We start from the raw sequence: 21,676 nt of genomic DNA on the forward strand, positions 1-21,676 counted from the left end.
AGTCTTTGACCATAATGGACTATTGAAAATACGGTTAACATCTGTCCAAGAAAAAGCACAAAATAAATTCACTTAAGCCATTTGTTCATAATTACAATAGACACAATATACTTCATCATGGAGCAAACTTCATCATAAACATTTGGCCATGGGGATAATGAGCCAAATTATATGGATCATTTTTTTACTATTTTGGGTTTGCTCTGACTTACATGGCTATAAGACAGTTAATTGGATCTATAAATACTCCCAGTTAAGTTTAATTAGATCTCCATGAAGAATCTTAGGTTAGGATAACTCTGTTGATAATTTTGGATAATTTTTTTAATTCCACAGAAGGTTGTTTTGAAAAACTTGACTTAGAATATGGTCTGAGAGAACAAAAAAGAGAGAGAAAAAATAAAAAATTAGATAAAGGAGTGAGAAATGAGAGTATGAAAAGATTAGTTACTCTGTAAAAAGCCAATATGATTGTAGAAGTATTAAAATCCCTGTAGGAGATTTACAGAGAAAGTCTGCCCTGGATTAGAATTTGATATAAAATAACTTAACTGAAGTCAGACAATTTCTGTGCCATTTGTAGTTGAGTTAATAGCATATGTTCCTGGAGGATTACAGCCAATGATTAAGGAAATTAGGTTTTGTTTGAATTTAATTTAGTTATATAAAGCTGCTACTATAATTTACAGCTTTGATATTTAATATTTAATAACCCAGATCTTAGAAGAATACTAGATATAGCTGTGTCATTATGCCTTGAAATATTATTCCCATAAGTCATTTATATTTGCTGGCTGATAAGGATGTTCATCAACTAGATGGACTCAACATGAGTCCGCTGATAAAGCCAATGCAGTTTTACAGTTTGCTGAGTCCCTTGTACGTTTCCACTCCATTTCCCACACCTGTAACTTACTGAATCATAATTTATCTGGCCGGTCAATTGTCGTAATAAAGAAACATTGCAGGCTTTACTTCAGCAGCCAGCTGGCGTAATGACTCAACTCTTTCACTCACATTTTATGTATCTGTAGCTTTTTGTCATTAAAAATCATGGGAATTTCTCTGTAAATATTGCCCCCTCCATGTTTTTCTTTCTTGTTTTTCTTTCACTTCCTTGCCACATTTTTTCCCTATCCATCTCCTTGACTTTTCCTTGCTTTTTCCCCTCCATTTTTTCTGAGGCTCTGTAGGAATGATTCCAATGTCTTTCCTGCATCTATCTATAGCTCTTTGTGGAAATTTAATGCTTCTTTTTTCTCTGATTTATATGAATTAATCCTAAGTTTCTGATTCTGTAGACTAGCTTTTATTTCCTAAGATTCCCAATTTTTTCTCCCTAGATAAGAATATTTATATTACTTAAACTATTTTTCTCTTTCAGTACTTGTATTTTAAACCTTTTCTCTCTTTTATTCACATGCTTTCATTGTTCCTACAACAACTAAAAATCCTTCCTTTTCTGCTCTGGTTAGTTTTGTTCTTACTCACTTTTATTTCCTGGTTTGGGCTTCCTTCAAAGAAGTCAAGTCAGCCTTTCAGAAAATTCACAAGCATGCTCTCTGACCTCAAAGACTTTAGAGCAATGAATAGAGGACTTATTCAAGAGTACCTACTTTAACAATTTATTTTACACACACACACACACATACTTCAGGTAGGTAGCAAAGTGTAGAGATTAATAATAAAAATGAAGTGTTTAAAGTTGGCCCACATGTAAACATGCAAACTGAAACACCAAGAATTTGTTTAAAGGGAATAAAAAAGCATTAATACATTCTAAGAAACGAGTTTCTTTTGTGCTTTCCTGCCAGACCTTCAAAAATTCTAACTTAATGAATACATTTAATAATAATAATAATAATGTGTAGTGATTAAGTGTATAGTTTTCTAGAGCTGGATTGGCTGACTGGTAATTTTGGCTTCACTCTTTATAGCTGTGTGGCTGTGGACAATAACTAAATCTTTCTGTGCCTCAGTTTTCAAATATGTAAAATGAGGATACCAATAGTACTCTGTTGGCAAAGTTGTGTTAATACATGTAAAAGGCTTAGAATCATATCTTGGACATAGTAAACTCTCAATACTGTTATTGTTTTTTGCTATTATTTTTTATTGCTACTGTAAAATAAAGCATCACTTAGCAGAAAATAGCAGATCAAAGTGAACATTAAGAAGCAAGCATCACTGCAGTAATTGTAAAGTCATTTACTTAATCTATACTTTTCATATGTTTTTTTGCTATATTTCTTGAGTTAAAAGTTCTTAGGTCACACATCAAAATGACTAGTGGTGTAGCAATAATCACTCTTCCTAGTTCAAAAGTAACCCCTGTAAGGAACTGAAGGAACACTGCATCAAGCATATTTGAGATGGGAAGTCCTGTGAGGGAATGAGTATGTGTGTATATGTGTGTGCATACTGAGCTCCTTCAAATCTTGCAAAGTTTGAACCATTGCCAAAATATCAGCTGCCTCTGTACACTGACTGATGACAAGTAGAAACCAGGAGAAAGAGTTGGAGGAAACAGAAAAAGTAGCTTTAATTGTGAGGCAAAGAGGGGAACACAGCAGGCAAGTGCCCCCTCTTGGAGGGGGTAGTGAGGAGTCTTATAGTGTTTGAGGAGCAGGGTGTGATCAGCTCATGGACTTTTCCTGATTGGTGGGTGGTGAGGTAACTGGGAGTCAGCGTCATCAACCTCTGGTTCAAACTGATCTGGGATCTGCGTGCTTGTAGGCAGCATGCAGTTGACTTTTTTCACCTGGTTGGGGCTTCAGCACCTGCAAAAGAGCTTCAAGGACATGGCTCAGGATATTATCTATAGTCTTTGAAGAACTGAAGGTCCTTTGACTTTGTTGAATGGCTGAATTATTATTACTGTTTTCTTTTTTTCTCTGTATACTTTTTTCACTTCTCAGATTAAATTGGTTCTCTAACTAAAGTTTTTCTATAGATAAAAAAGCAGGTGGAGGCTATGAGTCGGGGCGGAGGTGGGGAGGGTTTGCTCTGGGAAGGCCTCACAGAGTCTTTCTCAGTTACAGAACCTCTGGTGTTGTTAAATATTCCAACTCAAGAATTAGAGAAATAGTGTGTTTGCACTAATCTAAAAAGCAGAGCCATAAAGCAACCTCCAGAACTAGACCAAAAGGTCCCACAACTCTGATTAGACTTTCCTAATTGATTTGAAGAGAGTGTATTGAGTGCTGGCTGTACAGAAAGTACTGACCTCCACCCAGTAAGAAAGAGAGGGTAACTGGGGCAGCAGTTCTAACCCTTCATAGTTCATACGAAGGAAGGAAGGAGAGACTTAATTATGTTCCAACAAATCATGACATAAACCGGACCACTCCCTGAAAGAAAATTCAGATTGATCAAGGAGAGAAACAAGGTGGCTTTCTCTAGCTATGTTTTTATTTATTCACAAACTGGACCCCAGAGATTACTGGAGAAGGGTGAAAAATCCACATAATGACTAATATCAAATAAAGCCAAAGGCAAAGACAGGCATAATCTGTAAAACATAAAAATAGAGCATCAGTGGCTGTAAAAATGTAGTTTTAAGTTATCAAGGCAAGAGAGAAATAGAGTGGTTAATGATAGGCATTCCTGGGGACAAGATTACTAGTAATACGAAGTAAAGCAGAACAAAAGTCAAATACAGGTCTATTACAATATTTATTTTAACTACATAGGACTTTTAAAGTAGCCTAACAGTTATACAGTTTTCGAGGTTGCCAATATTTTGAGTCGGAAAAATCTCAGTGTGAGTCACATCTATGCCATTTATTAGCTCATTGATCTGAGCAACCATTAAGCTTGTGGGAGCCTCATTCCTTCCATCAGGAAAATAGAAATAATAGTGTTTACCTACTACCGCTTTATAGAGTTTTAAGAGTAGTCAAATGAAATTATACTTTGAAACATAAAGCACTATTGGAATGTAAATTGTTAAAATCACTCAGCTTTTGCTTAATTTTTCATTGGTGAGAGGAATGAAATAACTACTTTGTCATATTTTGATTAACAGCCCTAATTGCTAAAGGGAAATGATTGTCCAATGTATGAAAAAATATATAACTCCCACACTGATCCTAGCTATATCTCCTGGTACATCAGAATTAAATTTAATCTACTCTCTGATAGTGTTTCTTTAATATTTATAGTTATCATGGTACACTTTAAGTTTTCTATTGTACACATTAAGAATATTCCAGGGTTGGTTAACTCAGTTGTTTAATGACTTAAAAGTCTGGATTATTCCTGGTTCCATTTTCTTAATTTATGACAAAGTCTCAGGAGAGCTTCTAAAAAATGTTCTCATCACCCTTTAGAAAAGACTCAAGACCAGAATTCACCACTTCCTGCCTGTCAGATGCTTACTTCTGAAGTTATGATCTTTGGATGTATTGCAGACAACTTGGGCTGATACTAGGAAGAAAGCCAAGATTATTGCAGAACCACAAACCCCGAACCCCTTTATCATGAAGCCACTGAATTAATAAGTATTATTTTTTCCCTTTTCTAGATATTTCTATGCAGGGCAATCCATTTTAGTTATTGCCCATGGGCCACTTAGAAGTGTAGCACTGTCTCTTGATGCCCTAACCCATCCTTTTTGCTCACCTGGATGATCTGCTAGTTGCCAGCACTCATAGTTTTCCACTTTAGATGCCTGAACCTCTCCTCTTCCCAAAGGTCCAATGCTGAAGTAGACAAGGAAGGAGGAATTTAAGCCCCTTCCCCACTAAGCCTCAGTCAATAGGGAATGTGACTTAGTGGAATTGAGGGATTAGGTATCCTTGAACTCTGATGGGACATTTCTGAAACACATTCCACACAGTTCCTCAGAGTTCTCCAACAGAGTTGAAGTTGCCCACAGCAGAAACCCACTTACTAACTCACCTCTTGCTGGCTTTTTTCCCTTTGTTATCTCACTTTTCCTCCTCAAATTTGCTTTCCTTGGCCTTGGGATCACCTTCTAAATAAATTACATCTGCCTAAGGTCTTATCTCAAGGTCTGTTTTTTAGGAACCCAAATGAAGACAAGAGGGGTATTCTATTACTTGCTGCTGAAAGCATTGCTATGATAATGAGTGGTACTGATCAACAGAACTTCCATGATGGTAGAAATGTTCTCTATTCATGCAGTCTGAGAGCCATTAGTCACATGTGGCTATAGAGTATGGGAAATGTGGCTAATGTGACTGAGAAAGTGAATTTCTCCTTTTATTTCATTTTAATTCATTTAAACTTAAATAGATATGTGTTTCTAGTGGTAACCATATTGGGCAGTGGAGCTCTAGATGCAGTCCAGTGAGGACCAAGTGAATGAAAAAACTGTATCCCTGTTGTTTTAAACATCAGATTTATATTCCACAACCATATATTTTGCATAATGAAAATCTGTACTAGGCTAGTCTTTGTGAAGAATACAAAGATGAATAAAATAAACAGCTTCTGCCTTCTAAAAACTGAATCTAGTCAGGAAAACACACATACCTAAAAATATATGTATAAATAAATTTGTAAATATGTCAACAAAGCAGGATATATATTACAAGAGTGGCATAAACAAAGTACTATGGAAAATAAAAGGATACAAAATGAATTTCTGCTGTGGAAATCCAAGAATCTACTGACATAGCATTTGAGCTATGTCTTAAAGATGAATTCAATGTCTTTAGGGAGGGACAAGGAAGAATTATATTTATAGAAGAATAGAGAAAAGATGTATAGAGAAGCAACACCTACAAGAAGAATGAGAATCCAAGTGATACAATAAAGCTGCACTAGAAAACAAAATTCTAGGTGAGGTCAGGAGGACACAAAGCTTTGATTTTCATATTAACACACTTAGATTTTATTATTCTATGAGCAATAGAGAATCATCAAAGTGTTTGAGCTTAAATGGCCATGATGGTGTTGTTGGTGACATAATTGCCTACGAATAGGAATAACTGGAGACATAGAAATTGATTAGAAATTTACAGTATTAGTCCATGTGACAAAGACATTGATGTGAACTTTGTCCATATTATTGAGAATAAAAGTTAAGAGGCTGATTCACACATATCTCACAGGTAGATGTTGTAGGTCCTGACCACTTACTGAAAGTAGACTAGGAGAGAGAACAGTTGGAGGTGGCCCCAGGAATATATAAGGAAGGAGTAGCTTTAAGGGAGAAAGACAATGAATCTATTGGGATGAAAAGGATTTCAGCAGATCTTTGCACATGCAAATGCTGGGTGTCAAAAAATCCAAGTTAAAGCAGGAAAAAGAAAGAGAAGAAGCTCTTAACATTTACCTGTTACAGGCTGAGGGAGGTCTAATAGGCATGGCCAAGGAGAATGCAAGGTCCAAGGAGGATGCAAAGAATTTGGAAAATCTAGAGTGAAGCAAAGGAAAGAACTGGCTTTTTTAAAGAGCCGCATTATACTTTTAGCTAATATTGAGTAAAAGGTTGTCATTTGTTCCTGTTAAGTTCACTTGTGGACATGGACTGATTATTCCAGTCTACCGAGTTTAATTTTTGCCTAGGAGTCACTGCACAGAAAAGCTACTCAGTTTTTTTCCCAGTTGTCTTCTTTTGTATTTTTAGCCTCAATAAGTTAGTTAAGTTGTAAAATAATTAAATAAAAGGAAAGGCTAATTTTCCTGGAAAAGGAATCAGGATTGTAAAAACTGTATAGTGGATACTGTAGTGCATTGCCATATCCCCATTCAGGATTAAGCCTCTCCCTTTCAGAGGTTGAATGTTGGCATTGACAGCTCACAGCTGAGTTCTTCTCTAAGACCTGCCCTTTGCCTTGACCATTAGACCTCCCTCATTCTACATCTATTGACTGGTTGATGTTATCCCTTTGTTTTAATTCTGGTCAATTCAGAAGAATCATCCTAGCTCTGTAGCTTCTGATGTGATCAGCCGAAGCCTCTGTTGCAACTTTGTCATAGTTCACTTTTTCCTCTGCAGCTTTCACTCGCTCACAGGTGTTATTCCCACAAGAAGTCTCAAATAAACTACCTGCATGCAAATCTCCATCCTAATGGCTGTTTCCCCAAGGAACCCTACCTAAGGTAAATTTCGAATCAAAATCTCAATCCGTATTTTTTGATTTGACAAAACCGTTTTAGACATCATTTAGAGTATAGGATCCTTTTTACATTTGAAAAACAAGATTAATGAGGATGACCATCTTTAAGTTATGTTAATTTAATCAGCATGGCAATGGTGCAACAATAAGGAGACAAATGAATAGATGAGAATAGATATCTCAGAAACAGATCATACTACATACAAGAATTTATTCTATTATAAAGGCCATTGACATCACAATATTATGATAAAGATTAATGGCATAACAAATCAAAGAAGAAGTGGGAAATTATTCAATAAATGGTGCTGGGATAGTAGGATAAGAGAAATAAATTGAAATCTTATATCACATTAAAATACATCCAAGATGGATTAAAAATGTTGGTTGAATTTCATTTACAATCAAAGAAGCAAATTTAAACATCATCAAGATTCCATATTTTGCATGTCAAATTGGAAGAAAGAATTTATTGATGAGGACATGGGGATAAAATAGTATCCTCATATACTATTGGTGGAAATATAAATTGTTACAGCTTTGAAGAGACAACCTGATATTTATTATGAAAATTTTAAAAAGTAATATCTTTGATTTTTTAAATTAAACTTTTAAATTGAAGAATAATATGAAATATTAAGAATAAAATGCTGGGAGTTCCCATCGTGTGGCAGCGGAAATGAATCTGACTAGGAACCATGAGGTTGCGGGTCTGATCCCTGGCCTCGCTCAGTGGGTTTAAGATCCATCATTGCGTTGAGCTGTGGTGTAGTTCACAGACACAGCTGGGATCTGGCAATGCTGTGGCTGTGGTGTAGGCTCTCAGCTATAGCTCTGATTCAACCCCTAGCCTGGGAACCTCCGTGTGTCGTGGGTGCAGCCCTAAAAAACAAAAACAAAAACAAACAAACAAAAAAAAGAACAGCATATATATATATATATGCTGAACAGCATATATATATATATATATATATAAACTTCAGAATATATATATATATGGTAAACTTCAGAAATCTTAGAGTTTCTACAAATGTATATACTTGCTGGGTACATGTAAAAATAAATATATACAAGCATGAACACCACCTATGTCAAGATACGAAATGCTGTCAGCACTTTAGAAGTTTACCTGTTGTTCTATCCTGGATCATATTTCCCTTTCAATAAGTGACTAGGACAGACCATGAACTCTCATGGAGCTTATGGTTTACTGGCCAGAGATGAATATTAATAATTTAATAATTAAGAGATAATTTATGATTTATTAAAAATTGATGTCAATATTATTGTGAAAAGAGAAATAATATTTAGATTGAGGAAACTGAAGGAAGACAAATCAGAGGAAGTAACATTGACATGAAGAATGAGTAGAGTTGGGCAGGCAAAGAGAATAGAGAAGGAAGATTATTCCAAGAAGAGGGAAGGGTATGTGGCCTGAGTTAAGAAAGAGCTCTACAGACCTGAAAAATAAAAATAATGTTGGTAAGCAGAAAAGTGGCAATTCACATAAAAGACAAGCTTTGGAGAATAAACATCGAACTGCTGGCTGTTATCTCTGCTTTGGGTTTGGACGATAGGAGATGATGGAGACAGATTTTCACTTTTCATTTGGTATACTCCAAACTAAAATGGTACTGGTAGCGGTGAAAGTAATAATAGTTTAGGATTATCTAAATGACCTTGCATTATTTCCTACTATTACATCGTTTAATGGAAATAAAAGAAACAATAAAGAAAATGGCCATTAATTTGATTTTATAAAATATTTTTTCTTCTATAAATGAAACATAACATAATCCAAGTTAAAAGACAAGAATTAAAACTAGAAGCAATATTACCGCAAGTATGAAGATGGGTTGAGATCATTTCTACCTAAAACATCAAACAAATTATCAAGTTTCTTATGAGGTTTTCCATACTAATCAGCAATTCACAAAAGTAGAAATAGAAATATTTTTTCTAGCTTTATTGAGATATAATTTACATATAATAGCATGTAAGTTTAAAGTATACACGTGTTTATTTGATACATTTATATATTGCAAAATGATGATCACTATAGTGTTAGCTAACACCTGCATCATATCATATAATTACCATTTCTTTTTTGTGATGAAAACATTTAAACATTATATACTCTCTTAGCAAGTATATAATATAGTATTATTAACTGCAGGCATTATTCTGTACATTAGATCCTTTGAACTCATTTATCTTGTAATTGGATGTCTGTACACTTTGACCAACATCTTCCCTTTTCCCACACCTAGCCCCTGATAAATACCATTACAATGTTAATAATCTGTTCCTATGAGTTTGGCTGTTTTTAGAATCTGTAAGTGATAGCATACAGTCTTTTTCTTTCTCTGAATTTTTTCCCTTAGCATGATGCTCTCAAAGTCCATTCATGTTGTGGCAAATGGCAGAATGTCCTTCTTCCTCATAGTCAGATAAGACTCTATTGCTTGTGTACATAGACAACAACTTTTTTATCCAGTTGTCTGTTGATGGACACTTAAGTTGTTTTTACGTCTTAGCTATTGTGAATAATGCTACAACAAACACAGGGGTATAGATATATTTTTGATATCCTATTCCATTTCTTTTGGATATATATTTAGAACTTGGATTCCTGGATTGTGTGGTGGTAGTTCTTTCTAAAAATTTTTGAGCGACCTCCATGTTGTTTTTTTATAGTAGCTGTACCAATGTGCATTCCCACTAATGGTACGAAAGGGTTCCTTTTTTTCCCACATCCTAGACAATGGTTGCTATCTCATGTTATTGTGATAATAGCCATTTTAACAGGTGTGAAGTGATATCTCATAGTGGTTTTAATTTGAATTTCCTAAATGACTAGTGATGTCGAGCATCTTTTCACATAGGGCTTCATGCAACATTTCATGTACCATGTACCCTGATGGTTAGTGACACAGAGCCCATTGCCACGTACCTTCTCTTTGTATGTATTTACTCTGTTCCTCCTCTGCCCATTTGTAATCCACATTGTTTGGGGGATTTTCTTGTTTGCTTTGGGTTTTGCTATTAATTTGTATGAATTCTTTGTACATTTTGGATATTAATCACACCCAGGGTGAAGAGTCAGAGGGGAGGTGGAGGAGTCAGTGAGATGGATCATTTCAAGCATCTATGATGTAAGTTACACTGATGTGAGTCTGGAAGTTAGGCACTTTTGTTTGTATGTCATTATATTTTTCATATTTTTTTGACCTGAACTTCTGCCTCAGGGACAGGACTCTAATGAGATGAGCACACATACATATGTAGAGACCTTTATGCATTCTACATAGCCATTATCCATAATACAAGTTTAGACATACCATATCACACAACAATGGTAAATGGTATATTCATGATATCATATGTCATTTAAATTCACATGGAGAAATGCATAAGCTATCATTTTAAGTGGAGTCATGTTTTGTGTCTGCTTGATGCATTACCCTTCAAGGACTCCTGCCAGTACAGGCCGTGCTTAGCCTCCATCCTGCCAATATCAGCAACCAGATTTTACCTCAGTGTAGGCACTCCCCTTCAGCCTTGAGTAATCTTTGGCAGGCCCATGTACATCAGTCTACCTTATCTCATTTCTCAGATCTCCGGCCACTCCGTTAAAGATGGATGCAAATTACTGTCTTCAGGAAACCTGCAATAAAATTCAGGTACATTTGATTTCCGTAATCAAATTGACTCTATATATGTAATAAAGAACACATTCCAAAGGGAAATCAATTATAAAGTTGGAATTTGGAGATAATCTTAAAATCTATCAAAAAATAGGAGTTCTGGGGTTCCTGTTGTGGTGCAGTGGTTAATGAATCCGACTATGAATCATGAGGTTGCGGGTTTGATCCCTGGCCCCGCTGAGTGGGTTAAGGATCCAGTGTTGCCATGAGCTGTGGTGTAGGTTGCAGACGTGGCTCAGATCCCACGTTGCTGTGGCTGTGGCATAGGCTGGCGGCTACAGCTCCGATTAGACACCTAGCCTGGAACCTCCATATGTGGGGAGTGTCCCTAGAAAAGACAAAAAGACAAAAAAAAAAATAAATAAATAAGGATTTCTGGGAATTCCCACTGTGGCACAGAAGTTACTGTCTCCATGGCGGTATGGTTAGATCTTTGGCCCGGTGCTGTGGGTTAAGGATCCAGTGTTGCCACAGTTGTGGCCTAGGTTGTATTTGTGACTCGGATTCAATCCTAGCCTGGGAACTTCCATGTACTCCAGGTACGGCTATTAAAAAAAAAAAAAAGATGTGTTCTCTTGTGGCGGAGGGGGTTAAGAATCTGGTGTTGTCACTGCAGCTATCTGGGTCACTGCTGTGATGCATGTTCTCCCCCTAGTCCAGGAATTTCCACATGCTGCAGGTGCAGCCAAATAATAATTTTAAAAAATCTATCAAAAAAATTGGATGCTATGTATTATTTCTTTTTTTACTCTGTGACTCTATAGCAAATGAGTGTTCTGTTAAAAGACATATACTCTCCACATAACTATAACTCATATTAATATAAAATATATAACTGCTTAAATTTTCTCCAAAGAACAAAGAGGGTTGCTAGAATAGTCAGTGTAGATAGAAGAGAACAGTCTGCAAGAAGTTTAGCAAAATATAGAGCTGAGAATTTGTACTGTCAGTGTATCCAATACTCTGCTCTGTGTCTAACAGGCATTCAAAATCTGTCAATGACAATGCTTTAAGTTAGTTTTCTCTTCTTACAAAAAGGCAAAGTATTTGAAGGCCCTTACTTGCTAACTTTCCTATATAGCAACTTAGCTAGTATTGAACAAGTTTATACTCAAAACGTAAATATTCTATTTCTAAAAGAGCAGCAGACTGAAAAAACAGACCTAGTAATCTCTGGGGAATGGAATTCAGAGAGAATAATAGAAGACTCATTCTTCCATTTATTCAAATACTCCACTTCTCACATTATAACTATGTATTATTTTTGACTTTTTTGTAATTGGTGTGTATTAATTTTATTAAAAGATATTACCCTGATCTTTCATTGTTTTTAATTACATAGGTGTAATAGGCATGTACATATGGAGTTTATCTATATATTATTCAGATGCAAACCCAGGATTAGAAATAGTTGCTTGAAGCAAATCCATGACAAGGGTCATGCTATTAGTGGTGGTGGTGCCAGTTGTAATAATGGTAATAAGAGTCTTCATGGCTATAGCAGTAGTAATTGAACCTTACCCATGCACATTCCATCCTTGTGTGTTTTAAATGACCTTCATTGTCACCTCTGTCCTGTTAAACAGCACTATCAAGTCACTGTGAAATCATTCCCATTTGCCTAAAGGGAAAAATGAGGCTCAATGTTTATACCTAATAAATGATCAAACAAATACAAAATTCTGTTATTTGATTCCTAGACCTTGTTAGTTTCATTATTTTTCTAGGCACTTATATATTCAATCATCCTAAGAAAATATCCACAACAAATTGGCACAAGTATTTAGGCTAGTAGGATATTATAATTTCAAGGCTGTTGTAGTTCTCAATATGACAAAAAATGTAAGCTAATAACTTTCCAGAGTTCCCATTGTGGCTCAGTGGTTAATGAATCCGACTAGGAACCATGAGGTTGTGGGTTCAATACCTGGCCTCATTCAGTGGATTAAGGATCCGGTGTGGCCATGAGCTGTGGTGTAGGTCACAGACGCCACCTAGATCCCGTGTTGCTGTAGCTGTGGCGTAGGCTGGTGGCTACAGCTCTGATTTGACCCCTAGCCTGAGAACCTCCATATGCCGCAAGTGTGGCCCTAAAAAAAAAAAGAAAAAAAAAAAAATCTAACTGGTTTATTCTAATCACTGAGCCTAATAGTAATAGTGATAACTATAGGATCTTCTGGTTTTATTTATCTCACTGTCAATGACCTTTTTCCCAAAGAAGGTAAAACTGACAGGCAAGTATAGAAATAAGGTACAGTGTGTCCTTGGGACAGATTGTAATTTTGAAGTAGTTCTGAGTAGGAAATGAAGTGATTTAGTATAGTGGCTAAAAATGAAAATTGCTTGCAAGGTCATCTGGATTTCAAAAACTATTCTAATGAATGCTAAGTTTAATATAAACTTATGTGAGCATCACCTTACAATCACTTGTGCTAACAGATGCCTTTCCTAAATACTATCATTTGGTGACAACCAATAAGCCTTGTAAAAGTTTTGTAAACAACTCACCTCTGCTAAAGAAACTGTAAATCTTCACTTTCAACTATGACTTTGGAGTTCCTGTCGTGGCTCAGTGGCTAACAAATCTGACTAGGAACCATGAGGTTGTGGGTTCAATCCGTGGCCTTGCTCAGTGGGTTAAGGATCCAGTGTTGCTGTGAGCTGTGGTGTAGGTTGCAGATGCGGCTCAGATCCGTGTTGCTGTGGCTCTGGTGTAGGCCAGTGGCTACAGCTCCAATTAGACCCCTACCCTGGGAACCTCCATATGCCACAGAAGCAGCCCTAGAAAAGGCAAAAAGACAAAAATAAATAAATAAGTAAATAAATAAATAACTATGACTTCTGCTGAGACACACACTTCGGGAGTTGAGCTGGTGACCATTTTAGAGTTGTGAATTTTAACATCCATGAAGTATGCCAGTTTGATTATTCATGTTGCTACGATGCACTTCTGAACTGTCATTTCCTCTTACTTTCCTTTCATTCCTAAAGATGTTTCACAGTCTGATTGATATTTGCTGAGATGCTTAACACTCTGTTTTTCCTCTAGTGGCTACACCCTCTCTTCTGTGACATGCAACTCATCCAGGACTCCACCACCATCACCAGTCAGGAGATACCCAGCACCTTCTTTGGAGTACAGTCTGGGTAAGACCTGCCACTTTCCTTGCAGTGGACCATGCCCCTTCTTGAAACTTGCAAATATTTTATTAACATGTTTCAATAGCCATTATACATTTCTCTTTTGCATCAGTAGACTGTATTTTCTATTTAGATATTTAGCTCATGAAGATAGAGGAAAAACTGAAACTAGTAAGACTGCTTTTGATATGCTAACATTGTGCAGTGAGTATTTGGGGACTAAATATTTATGCTATTTCTTTAATTTGAACAGAAAGATGAGAAAATGAAGCATTAAGAGAGAAGACCATGAACAAGAATTCTTAAGAGTCTGGAACTAATTTCCAGCACTAGATCTTTTAGAAGGGAAAATTTGAGATGACATAATATCCTCTTCTTTAATTTATTCAGATATGGTGCCCTGTTTTGTTTTATTAATTTTATTGGAATACAGTTGACTTACAATGTTGTATTAGTTTCAGATGTACAGTAAAGTGAATCAGTATATATGTATATAGTTATATATATATATAGTTATATATATATATATATACATATATTTGACTTGTTAGTAGTCACCAAATACATATACATAATATTTATACATATATATTACAAACTGTTGTGTAGATTTCTCTGTGCTATACAGTAGATTCTTGTTAATTACCTATTTTATACTATAGTGTGTATACATTATTCCCATCCTCCTCATTCCTCCCTCTACCCAGTTTGCCCAGTGGTAACCATGAGATTGGTTTTGAAATCTATGAGTTTTTGCTATTTTATAAATAAATTCTTTTGTATCATTTTCATTAGATTTTACATTTAAGTGATATGATATGATACTTGTCTTTCTCTGTCTGACTTACTTCATTTAGTATGATAATCTCTAGGTCCATCCATATTCCTGCAAATGACATTATTTCATTATTTTTAAAAGCACATCTTCTTTATCCATTCCTCTGTCAAAGGACATTTGGGTTTAGGTTGTTTCTGTGTCTTGGCTATTGTAAATATTGCTGCAGTGAACACTGGGTTGCATGTATCTTTTCAAATTATGATTTTCTCTGGATATATGTCCAGGAGTGGGATTTCTGGATTATATGGTAACTCTATTTTTAGTTTTTTAAGGAAACTCTACCACAGTGATTATGGTGCTCTGTTCTGGACAGTATATTTTTCTTAATCTAGCATTTTAGGGGGTATTTATTATTTATCAAGAACACTTTCTGGAGTTCCCGTCGTGGCGCAGTGGTTAACGAATCCGACTAGGAACCATGAGGTTGCGGGTTCGGTCCCTGCCCTTGCTCAGTGGGTTAACGATCCGGCGTTGCCGTGAGCTGTGGTGTAGGTTGCAGACGCGGCTCGGATCCTGCGTTGCTGTGGCTCTGGCGTAGGCTGGCAGCTATAGCTCCGATTAGACCCCTAGCCTGGGAACCTCCATATGCCGCGGGAGCGGCCCAAGAAATAGCAACAACAACAGCAACAACAACAACAAAAAAAAAGACAAAAAGACCAAAAAAAAAAAAAAAAAAAGAACACTTTCAAATATTTTACATGCAGCATCTCATATTAATGTCACAATAACTTTGAAGAGAGATACTGTTTTGCACATTTTTAGATGAGAAACAAAGGCTCAAAGAATGTAAATAATATATCCAAGTTGAATAGCTAAGAAGAAGCAAAAGCCAAGACTTAACCACAAATCTTTCTCTAGAGAGAATTCAGATCTTTAGTCAAGTTTGGAAAAAGGTACCAGAACCTTCCACTAGATTTAATAAAAATTTTTGTGGATCATATTGCCTAAATCATACTTGAGTTATTTCACTCAGTAAACATATTTCAAGCACCTATTGTGGACAGGGCACTGTGTAGATGTTAGCATTAAAACTCCAGCATTCTGGATATAGAGAAAAAGCCATCGGAAAGAAAATTGCATAGGATGAACCATAAGGCAGTGAAAGTCACAAATTAGGTCAGGAGAATAAGAAAAAAACTGACTATGCATAAAAACATTGGAAATGATTGGAGTTCCCATTGTGGCTTAGCGGTTAATGAATCTGAGTAGCATCCATGAGGATGCAGGTTCAGTCCCTGGCCTCGCTCAGTGGGTTAAGGATCTGGCGTGGCCATGAGCTGTGGTGTAGGTCGCAGATGTGGCTCAGATCTGGCATTGCTGTGGCTGTGGTGTAGGTCAGCAGCTGAAGCTCTGATTTGACCCCTGGCCTGGGAACCTCCATATGCGAGGGTAAAGCCCTAAAAAACAACAACAACAAAACAAAACAACAACAACAACAAAAATTGGAAATGATATGGGGCTTGTAGCCAATTGCAAGTCAACATATCAGTCAGAAATGCAATGCCATTTGACAGTCCCACAAAGACATAATATGCAGTAACTACAAATAATCTCTAATCTGTACTTAGCTTTGGCTGAGCTTTTATGAGAACAAGTCCTTTCAGTATGACCAGGTTATAAGCAAGATACGGGGGAATTTGGAGAGGGTCTGGCGGGCTCTAACGAAAATAATTGAATTCATGAAGAAAAGAAATCCTTGAGAAAATGTTTAATAATAACTATTTCCAAATTTAAAAAAAAAAATGTCAGATGATGGGAAATTGCTGTTCCCATTTTACACTAAAGAAAGAGTAAAAGAAATGTGTGATCCTTAGAGGATAATATTACACAAGCGATAAAGAGGTGATTCTGGATCCTGTTTGAGTCATCTTAATTCTCCCTCTTGGGACTTGTAAGTAGGCAGAAAAAAAACTTGAAGATGATCAGAAGACAAAAGTTTCTCTTCTCAAACTTCCTTGAAACATACACAGCCGGAAAGTATCCATCTAATAGCCAAAGACATAAACAACTGTGCAGCAAGAATTTGGTACATTTCTGGGATTCCAGGGAAGCAAGTATGCCAGAGCATGGGCCAAAGGTCTGAAACTCTTAGGACTGGCCACATGCTTTATAAAATTGAGTTATTTATCAAAATTAAAGATACTTTGTTGTGAACAATAACAGGAGTTTAATAACTAATAGAAATATTGGACATTTAGAAGTAATAGAAAATACTTCTCATAGGAAAGTAATGGAAATTTAATAAAATATTTTTAATACTTTAAATATTTTACATAAAGGAGTTTCCTGAAAGAAGACACATCGTAGGCCAGAGGCCTGAAACTCTTTTGGTTGACCACATATTTTTAAAAATTGAATTATTTCCCAAAATTAAAACTATTTCAGGTTATAATAGAAATCCTTATTTCTCTAATTTTCTAAAAATCAGAATACCTGGCCAATCTGGACTCAGTCCTCCCAGGCTAGAGTTGTGTAGTACAGCCCATATTAAGTGGCACATGGGCCCTCTGTGTGCTCAAGTCCCCAGCATTTCCTATTGTATCATATCTGGCCTGGTTCATTCATTCTTGCTGCCTGCCTTGTCTCTGTGGACATTTGACTCTATGGCTCTGGGTGTAAATTAAAAGGAACAATGAAGGGGGACCATTCCATTGCCAAAGGTAAGGAACCAATGGGGTTTCCCCTGCCTCCAATCTCCCAGTCCCCCATCCTTACTTACTGTCATTTTATTTTAGAGCTTTGTAACCAAGTTTGTACTTGTATCCCTAGGCAATAGTGCATGAAAAAGAGATACAAGAAGGAAATAATCCTCCATGGCCTCCCAGAAGTGTTCTATAGAGCCAGGCTTCTCTGAGATTGGGACTGTGTGGTAGTAGGCACTTTAAGTTACAAAGAACTATAGTAACTGGATAATCTTGGAGGATCTTTTTATTCAGCGAGGAGTAACTTAAAACACAGGAGTTCTATGGTGGTGCTGTAGGTTAAAGATCCTGCATTGTCATTGCAGTTGCTCGGGTCACTCGTTGTGGTGCAGGTTTGATTTCTGGCCCGGGAACTTCTGCATGCCACAGGTGCTACCAATAAATAAATTAATAAATTAATTAATTAATTTAAACCACTATTTTTAAATTAAAATATACTATTATAGTATACAGAATTCAAGAACATTTCCAAGATAAAGCATGAAATTTCAGAAGTATGTGTCACTGGTACCGGAGAACTAGAGTTCTTCTAGTTCATGGTACTTCTGCCATTGATGGGTCTTTTACTGGCAGAACTTAAGGAGCATTACTGGCTTTCTGCCAACTCCAAATCCTGGCACCTTCTACCCCCTGTGCCTTTAGCCTCTCAAACCTTTTATAAGCATACATTTTATAAGAATAAGCAAACTTCCAAAGCACAAGTACATTATAATTATTTCCACCAAACGTTAGCAACTCTTCATTTGAAATATTATTTTTTTTTAAATTATCTCCAGTTAAAGCACAATGTCAGCATATTATCTTGGTTAACAATACATCTCTGGGGTCAGATTGTTTGGACTCTCTCTCCCATGCAATATCTGTGTGACCTTGAAAACATAACTTAACCTTCATGTTCTTTGATTTTCTTGGTTCTTCCTAAGATTGTTAGAAGAATTAAATGTGTCAACATTTGTAAAGCATCCAGAAAAATATTGGGAATATAGATGGTACACACCTTGTTGTGCAAAGCAAGCACTAAGGTTTTATTTTTTTGAAGTTTTATTTTCAGGTAGAAAGAATATGGCCAGCTATCCCTATGAGGAATTTCATAACCTCATCTTGAGGTGATAACCTTGGGTGGAATGTATCCATCAGTCAACTTTCTAGAGATCCAGCCTTTAGTAGCATTAGAAGGGAAGGCAAAGTGCTGAGAGAGAGAGAGAGAGAGAGAGAGAGAAAGAGAGAGAGAGAGAGAGAGAGTACTTCTAACTACAAAGAGCTATTTAAGGGTGTTTTTACATCCCCAAAAGTGATAAAAAACACTAGGACAAATGGAAGCCCTGCCAAATAGCATTTTTTTCCAGAAATGTGAGAGACTTGCTCTCTAAGTTTTATTTTGAAGAATCATATTTTAAACAAAGAGGCAAACATTAATGCACATTCTATTTAGTGGCATTTAAATAATACCAACTATATTTACTTGAGGGTGTTTAAGAGAGAGAGGTGGTTTTATTTTTTGTCTGAAAGATTCTACAAGCAAAGATTCTATCCCAAATACCAGATCTAAAAGATTGCTTAGGCCCAAAAAAAAGACAGAAACTTGTTCTAAGAGTAAGGGCCCATGTTCTCCTTCCATTATAATATACTCATAATTAAATGGTGGTAAAAAACCTAGCAATCTCCTTTTGCTGATAAGCCTTTCTTAGTACAGCTCAAACTTTTTGGTCTCAGGTTTATTTTATACTCTTAAAAACTATTAAGAACCCCAAAGAGCTTTTGTTTATGGAGATTACATCAGTGAATATTTACAGAATTAGAACATTTGAAATGGAAAATTTTCAAGTATTTCTATTTTACTGCCATTGAAAATAACATTAAATCAAATGCATGCTAAAATAATTGACACACTTTTATGAAAAAATAACTATATTTTCCAAAGCCAAAAATAAATAAATAAACCATTAGTGACAGAAGTGGCATTGTTTTTTATATCCTTGTAAGGTCTGATTTCAGAGAATAAAGCTGAGTTTCAATGTGCTGCAATGTATATTTGGTTGAAGTAAAAGAAAACAGTCTGGTCCTCACAGATATATACTTTGGAATAGGAAGAATATTTTAATCGACTTTTTTTTGACATTTCTAGTGAGTCTTCTTTGATACTACGCTCAAACCTAACAAGTGGTAGTTTCTTACAAGTTTGTTGCAATATGGAATCTGAAACCATGTCAATGAGAATTTTATTCTCATTATAGTTAAATCTATAGCTATGTCTTGTACTTTCAATTAGTTTTTTACCCATGCATAGTTATATATATGGCATTGATCATCTGGGAAATTTGACTCACTGAATTATGTAAACCATCCAAATGATGATGCAGCAATGTGAAAAAAATCACCTTTATTAATATGCCATCAATCTTATCAGAAAAGCCGTTAAAAACTGAGATGCTATGAAGCTCAGGGTAACCAATAAACATTTTTGGAAGTTTTAATTTTTGCTCAAAATCTCAGATTTTATCATTAAAAATGGATGTTGTCATTTTCTTCTTGAAGTAGGAGGCTCACTTGTTCATTTTTAAGAAATCATTCAAATACCCAAGTTAAAGAAAAATGGTAGCTTGTCTGTTAGTTATTCTTTCAAGTAAAAGAGTTTTTCCATAAAAGATTGACAACTTTAGCTTAAAACTCAACCAACAACACAGGTACTTTTCCTGCTAACCCCATTATACTTTGGGATGCAGCAAATTGTTTTATGAATAATTCTCATTTTACTACACAAAATATTAAAAAAACTGAATATAATCTAGGGTTGGGATTTAATAAAAATCAGTCATTTTTATTGCTTCATATGGGTCTTTTTAAGTAAAATGGGATCTTTTTTTTTTTCTTTTTAGGGCCACACCTGTGGCATATGGAAGTTTCCACCTAGGGGTCAAATCAGAGCTGCAGCTGCAGACTGACAACAGCGTTCGTGGCAACGCCTGATCCTCAAACCCAATGAGCGAGGCCAGGGGTCAAACCTGCATTCTCACGGATACTAGTCAGGTTCACAACCCACTGGACCACACTGGGAACTCCTCCTCTTCTTTTCTTATTGTGAGGGCATGGTCATGATTAATACTATGACTACTGTACAAATTGATGCCACTGCCATGATTCATGCTAAGGTGTCATCTGTTTGATTCATCATTGCTTTTGTACCATTACTATATTTAGTAACAGGAAAAAAAGTCAAATATCACTTTAGGATTATCATGAAAACAGTTTTGACATCATGGACTCCTTGAGAAGGTGCCAGGTCCAACTGCAGACCATAGTTTGAAAACTATTGAGCTTAAGGAAATTTTCTCTTTGAAATTCTAAGGTATCTATGGCCTTTACAATTTGTGTGACATTGCCTTTATTCATATGTCTGATCTCATTATGTTGAATTACCATTTGCGATTTTTGTGATTATGGCTATCTTTTCACAAGCTTTGCTTGGTTCCCTCAATAGAGAGGTTAGTGCTTTGCTACTCACCATGTGGTCCAGAGAGCAGCAGCATCACTTGAGAGCCTGTTAAAAATGCAGGATTTCAGCTCTTAACCCCAGCATTACTGAATCACAATCTGCATTTTAACAAGATCCTCAGATGATTTGTATGCACTGATGTGATGGAGAGCTGATATATGCACTTATCTTTCTCTAGTTCAGAAAATCTATCATTTCTCTATTTCAAAAAATACCCCAACTCCAACATATGTGGTTGGCTTTGCTTTTCACACGGCAGAAGTGGTTGCATAACTCAGGTAAGCTGTTAAGTACACTGTCCCTATGAAGAGAGTAAATTGATCCAAGGATGGTCATGGTTAGACATACCAATTACAGTCCTTTTTCAGAATCATATGAATGCTGGGAGACGGGAAATCCTTTTCTCTGGGATTATTAGTGGTAAAGTCCATGTAAACCTAGAGTTACTGCTGGCCAACTTTGGTACAACATGAAGGAAACGTCTCTCAAATGATCCCAAAAGGGGGAAGGTCCAAAGTCAGAGATGGAGATAGAACCTTAATGACATCATTTGAGCTCCTGTATTCAGCTTGGCGTTAGGCCATTTAACCCCATGATTATCAATAGATTCTCCTTCTTTGGCCAAATTTAGTTCGAATTGGCTTTCTGCTCTTTTCAACCAAAAGACTTCTGATATAAGATGAAAAAAAAAATGTAAGGATAAA

The 21,676-nt window shown here is 36.1% G+C and overlaps 1 long non-coding RNA gene across 1 annotated transcript in view; it reads left to right on the forward strand.

The window, feature by feature from the left end:
* Nucleotides 1-14,369, forward strand: part of LOC106506013 — a 448,664-nt gene extending 434,295 nt beyond the window's left edge. Inside the window, exons 6-9 of the long non-coding RNA XR_002338945.1 lie at nt 6,971-7,074; nt 10,185-10,246; nt 10,708-10,774; nt 13,848-14,369. This is a non-coding gene — a long non-coding RNA (uncharacterized LOC106506013). The remainder of the gene's footprint in view (nt 1-6,970; nt 7,075-10,184; nt 10,247-10,707; nt 10,775-13,847) is intronic.

This window comes from Sus scrofa, chromosome 14 (genome assembly GCF_000003025.6).
Source record: "Sus scrofa isolate TJ Tabasco breed Duroc chromosome 14, Sscrofa11.1, whole genome shotgun sequence".
NCBI classification, from domain to species: Eukaryota; Metazoa; Chordata; class Mammalia; order Artiodactyla; family Suidae; genus Sus; species Sus scrofa.